Source organism: Arachis ipaensis, chromosome B02, assembly GCF_000816755.2.
Source record: "Arachis ipaensis cultivar K30076 chromosome B02, Araip1.1, whole genome shotgun sequence".
Taxonomy (NCBI): Eukaryota; Viridiplantae; Streptophyta; class Magnoliopsida; order Fabales; family Fabaceae; genus Arachis; species Arachis ipaensis.
Window position 1 is genome coordinate 83,917,903 of NC_029786.2, and position 6,282 is coordinate 83,924,184.

The following is a 6,282-nucleotide window of genomic DNA, read 5'->3' on the forward strand; positions in this document are numbered from 1 at the left end:
AAAATAAGATGAGAAGAAAAAAAAAATTTAATTAATATATATTTTGATATATTAAAATTAACATTAATTTTTTTGTTATTATTATATATTATTTTTGCTCCCATACTAAAATTTTTTGGGTCCATCATTGGACTCAACAGTCTCAGCAAAGTAGGGAGTATGCCGCCGATCAGCAGGTTCAGGAGCTTAACGATTATCCAGAGAGGTATCAAGAGATCTTCACTTGCGTAACTTAGTCTACGGATGAGTTCAGGTTAGAGTTTAGGGAGTCGTTAGAGTGGATGCAGCGTATGGAGGGTCAGATGGAGGTGTACCAAGTCCAGATGCACACCGCTGGCATCGACCCTGCTGGTGGCACACAGACATTACCGCCTTCTGCGCCACCGACTCAGGGCCACGGGACTGATGATGACGACGGCTACCTGGATCTGTAGATATTAGTTTAATTTTTGTTTTATTGTTTCATTATATTTATTTGATGTAGTTGACTTTTAATTTATTTTAACATTGTATTATTTATTTTAAATACAAATTCTTCATTATTTATGAATTAATCACTAATTATGTAAAAAAAAATTTAAATTTAAAATTGACCATTTATGTCAAATGTTAAAAAAAATTGACTACAGTCGAAATTACCATTGGAATAATCCGATGATAATATGGCGCGGAACAACATTTTCTGGCGCTAACATTATTGTCGAAAAAAATTCGCTGGTAACCAATTGATTTTCTGAGCTAGTAATCCGCTGGAGGATCCGATGATAATTATTACCGTCGGACGAAATAAATCCGACAGTAAATATTTACCGGCGAGGTTTGTACCGTCCAATTATTTTCGACGATGAATCCGATGGTACTCAGCGTTTTTCTTATAGCGCGTCCCCCACTGTCATCAACGTTCCCCACGAAAAAGAATTTAAGGAAACTTTCTCCTCATAAATGACCTGTTTCTTTGTGTATGTAGATCTGGTGAATAAAATTGGAACAACTGTGAGGTTTGGGATGAAAAAAATTCTTAAAGACGCTGTAAGCTGGTGTTGATGTCGATGTGATTGAGCAGTTCGGTGTTGGATTCTACTCTGCGTACTTGGTTGTCGAGAAGGTGATTGTGACAACTAAGCATAACGAATTAACGATGATGAGCAGTACATTTGATAATCGTAGGCTAGTGGATCATTCATTATGACCAGTGATACTAGTGGGGAGCAACTCGAAAGAGAAACCAAATGCATCCTCTTTCGCAAGGAGGATCAAATAAAGAACAACATATTTATTTGTGTATAAATTTATTTAAAAACACAGTGAAGTATGTACATCAATTTGAATCATTTTGCATGTTAGTTTTTAGACTTAAAAAAAAGCACTTATAATATTTCAGAAATTTTTTTAAGTGAAAGTTGATTTAATTTGAGCTTGTAATAGAAGATTATGGCTGAGTGATTGATATTGTTTTTGGTTTTGGTTTTAACAGCTGGCGTATTTGGAAGAGAGAAGGATTAAGAATCTTGTAAAAAAAATTACTCAAATTCATTCGATATTCCATTTATTTTTGGGTTAAGAAGACCATTGAAAAAGAGATCAGTGACAATAAAGATGATGAACCAAAAAAGGAGGAGGAAGGTGATGTTGAAGAAGTTGGTGAAGAGAAGGAAAAAGACTTTAAGAAGATGAAGAAGATCAAGGAGGTTTCTCATGTAACAGATAAACAAAGAGTAAAGTATTGTTTTTATCCCTAATGTTTGGGATAAGTCTTAAAGTTTTTCCTAACGTTTTAATTGTCTTATTTAAGTCCCTAATGTTTCAAAATTAGCTCAATGTTGTCCTGCCGTTAGGGATCTGTTAACAGAATCGACAGCAGGATAAAATTGAGACGATTTTGAAACGTTAGGGACTTAAATAGAATGTAAACGTTTGGGACAAAAACGATATATAGAAATAGATTTTAATTTTATCCTTCAATAATATCAATTTTTTATAGTACATTGTTATTCAATTATTTTTAATCACATCTAAGTAAATTATAGGGATAAGTACTTTTTTCGTCCCCAAGGTCTGGGGTCAAAATCAATTTCGTCCTCAATCTTTTTATGTTATTAAAATCATCCTAAACGTTACAAAACGTTATAAAATCGTCATTTTCTATTTTTTGGACCAAATTACCCTTAACTATTAATAAAAATAATATTAAAAAAATAAAACCCCACCCCACCCACACCCAGCATCTCTTCGTCTCTCCCCCCACCCCAAACCCACCCCCAATTTCCCTTCCTCCTACTCTCTGACCCTCCAAATAAGGTAATTTGGTAAAAAAAATAAAATTGAAGTAGAAAAGGACAATTTTATAACGTTTTGTAACGTTGAGGATGATTTTAATAAGAAAAAAAGGTTGGTGACGATTTTGATTTTGACCACAGACTTTGGGGACGAAAAAAGTACTTATCCCTAAATTATACTTAATCGACACTACAAGAAAATGGAACATTTGTAACAAAAACTTTGTAACAAATTTAAAATTGTTACAAAAAAAATATTTTTTTGTAACAAAAATTAGTAATTGTTACATAATAATAATATTTTGTAACAACAATACAATTTGTTACAAAACGTTTTGATATTTTGTAACGACTTGATTTTTTTGTTACAAATTATATTGGCTTTTGTAACAAAATATCCATTTGTTTCAAAAATTTTAATTATTTTGTAACAAAAAATTAATTTGTCACAAAATTCAATAATGTTTATAACAAATTATTTGTTTGTCACAAAATACAAGAATTTTTGTAGCTAAAAAAATTATTTTAAAATGTTAAAATCTTTAAGATAATTTTATTTTATTTTGAAAAAATACTTAAAGTTTAAGTAATTATATTATAATTAGATATTTTGTAAATTGAAATTAAAGTTTCGGCGATAGAAAAATAATAAAAAGTTATATCATTTAATTTGAATAATTAGTATTGAGTTTAAACTATATTTTATAAAAATGTGATTAATATGCTTATTTTATAATTTAAATTAGAAATAATCAATTCAACTTAGCAATATGTTAATAAATAATGTTCTTAAATATTTTGAATAGAATATATTTGGTGTTAAAATTAATTACTCTACTCTCTAATTTTATCAAAATATATATCCATATCTATCCTTATTCTTTTATAAAATCCTAATTTCTAACCCTAATTTCCAAATTAATTCAAAACCCTAATTTCCCCCATTTCTAACCTTAGCAGCCGCAGCCTCACCCTCCTTCAACGTAAGAAACACACACACAACATACCCTTACACACAGACACGCAAAACAGAGAAGAAGAGAAGGAGAAGAAGAAGACCGCGCCGGTGTCGCGCCTCACCGCCGTGGAGCCGCTGTCCCACGTGTCGCTGTCGACGTATACGAAGAGGGGAGAGAGTGAGACGTTGAGGCAGAGAGCTGCTGTTGCGGGAAACGCGATGGAGGAGAGGACGCTGCCAGCTCTGTCACGCCTGGTCGCTACCAAGCTCGCCGTTGGAGATCGCTGTTCCTTCACCACTGATGAGCCGCCGTTGGGCTACTCTGCTTCGTCTCGTGACTCTCGCGTCGGCCCATGTGCATCTCCTTCCTAGCTCGTCGCCTCCTCTACGTGACAGCATCTCGCATTGTTGTCGTTGTCATCGCGCCTCGTCCGGCGTGCCTCACCGTCGCTGTTGCCTTCCCCTTGCCAGACTCTGCTTCTCCGTGCTTGGTCTCCCTCTTCTCAGGTATTTTTTTAATTTTTTGTTTATTCAGTTATTGACTTATTGCCTCATTGGGTTATAATTTGATTAACTGAAGAACTAATTAATCTGTTGATTCTATAAGGGTTTTACAATGTATGATAAGAAACGCTGAGATGAGAACTAACCAGACCTGTAACTTATCAAATCAATTTCTAACCAATTTCTACTTATCAACCTTACTTTTTTTGTTTTGAAGTCAAGCAATTCTGCCGTGTACTAACAGATTCTTTATTGTTGTTGATTATATTTGGTTGACTGTAATTTTGTTGATTCAAGAAAATTATTCAATAGTGTAATATATTGTTGTTTTATATTATTGTTGTTTTAGATGGCTTCATCAAATACACCATCAGAAACACTATCCTCCCAAATTTTGTTGGCAGATCATTCAAATTTTGTTGATACATTGTAATATATATATAGGTTTAGTGGTTGATTGATGCTTTTGTTTTTCTGATTATTAGTGTTTAGGATTGATTTGTTGCTGTTCTTATACCATTATGGTGAATTGCAGAAGCAGATGGAACCAACATCTGCTCCATTGAGTGGTGGTGGTCTTCTTGTTTCGGCCATTAGTTCAATTGGTCAGCTTCCCAGGTGAGCTCCCTTCGATCCAGTTCTTTCAGACTTTCAGTGTCAATTTCGGTGTATCTTAGGGTTTGAAATTAGAATTTTATGATGGTGAACTTGTAACACCCTAATATTTAAATCCTTATGCTCGAGTCATAAGTCAATGATATTACGGTGGTACGACTCTCAGGTGGATTTTTAATATATAAATATAGGTAATTTTCGAAAGGAGTATTAATCGAGAAGCCTGAAAAGAGTAGAAATAAAATCACGAAGACGTATCACTCACGTTTCGACAACGAAAAGTTAAACTGCTAAGCCGAACGCGATATATGGACAAGGCATAAAGGAGATTAAGAGATAGATAACGGATAGATATTTATAGCATAAGTAAATAGCCACTAGTCACGACCCGCGAAGTTTAGGCCGGCTAGGGTACAGTATGAAAGTAGATGACAACAGTATATCCTAATCTCTCCCAAAGGAAACATAAGAGCCTCTATAAGCAAGTTCCAAAAGAGTTCAATACATAATATAATCTTTTCAAAACAAAGGTGGAGAGATTCTAAGCAAAACACAAAGTAGAGAAAATAAATATCTTCGCCGTCTCTCAAACGAACCACAGCTCACTCTTGCTACTACCCAGGGTCTCAATCTCTGTCCTGGAGCAAGTGGGACAAACCACAACCCTTGCTACTACCCAGGATCTCAAAACATACATTCGTTCAGTTTAGAAGCAATCATCACTGTTATCAAATCTCAAACATTAACCTGGAGCAAGCGGGACGAACCACCACCTTACTACTACCCAGGTATCACAAATACACATTTATTCAAAGCTCCATAATTAAACTCATTTATCATAAACATCCTTTTCCATCTCATACCCGGAGCAAGTGGACAACGCCACTGCCTACTACCCGGGGTCACACATCACATTTCAATATTTTTCATTATTATCCATTTAACACATTCATTCATTAATCATATATGCAATTATAATCAGCCATAAACAATAATGGCTTTGCCGTAACCTGGCAATATCTCAGCCATCCGGCTCATGGTTCAATCAAGAACCGGCCATTTATCAATAAATATAGCCCGCCGGCTCATGGCATACACGGTACTTCCACCGTCATCCTTCATATCCCATATAATCATCTTTGATCATCATTGATCATAACTTTTCCCCTTGCTTCACTCGCAAGTTACCACATCCCCCTAGCTCCTTTCTCATTGCTAGGCATATCATAATGATTTAATACGTAAGGGGTGAGATCGGAGGCTTAGAAGTATGAGATTTGGCTTTTAAAACTCAAAAACCAACTTTGGCATGAAAACAGGGCCACACGTACGCGCACTCCACGCGCACGCGTGGATGGCCACAAAACTCATCGACGCGCAAGCGTCATACACGCGGACGCGCGGGTTGAAAAATATCCAAACGGCGCGCAAGCGTCAGCCACGCGTACGCGTGGGTGCTCTTGCGCCCAGGCACAAAACTGGCACAACTCTGGCACAACTCTCTGGAAAATAGCTGGGCATTGGGTGCAGCGCATCGACGCGCACGCGCACACCACGGGCACGCGTGGATGGTGCCTTCTTGAAGAACGACGCGTACGCGCCAAGTGCGCCTACGCGTGGAGGGTCATTCTGCTAAAAATTTTCTAAGTTAAAAGCTGCAGAATTTACAGATTCAACCCCCCAATCTTCCGACAGACATAACTTTCTCATTTTAAATCATTTTTCACCTGTTCTTCGAACGGCATGGACATCCCGGATCCAATTTCATTTCTAAACAGATTTGGCACAAAACAGAGATCCGTAGTCCAAGTTATGTCCCGTCAAAGTGTGCCCAAAAACCATATTTTCATACAAAACCACAAGGTGCCATTTTCAAAACAAGCAATTTTCAACTCTTTTCAAAATCAACCAAAACATGCCAATTTCAAC

At 36.2% G+C, this 6,282-nt stretch overlaps 1 long non-coding RNA gene across 1 annotated transcript in view; it reads left to right on the plus strand.

Moving 5' to 3' along the window:
- Positions 1 to 3,743, plus strand: part of LOC110267881 — a 13,361-nt gene extending 9,618 nt beyond the window's left edge. Inside the window, exons 3-4 of the long non-coding RNA XR_002355842.1 lie at positions 879 to 881; positions 3,405 to 3,743. This is a non-coding gene — a long non-coding RNA (uncharacterized LOC110267881). The remainder of the gene's footprint in view (positions 1 to 878; positions 882 to 3,404) is intronic.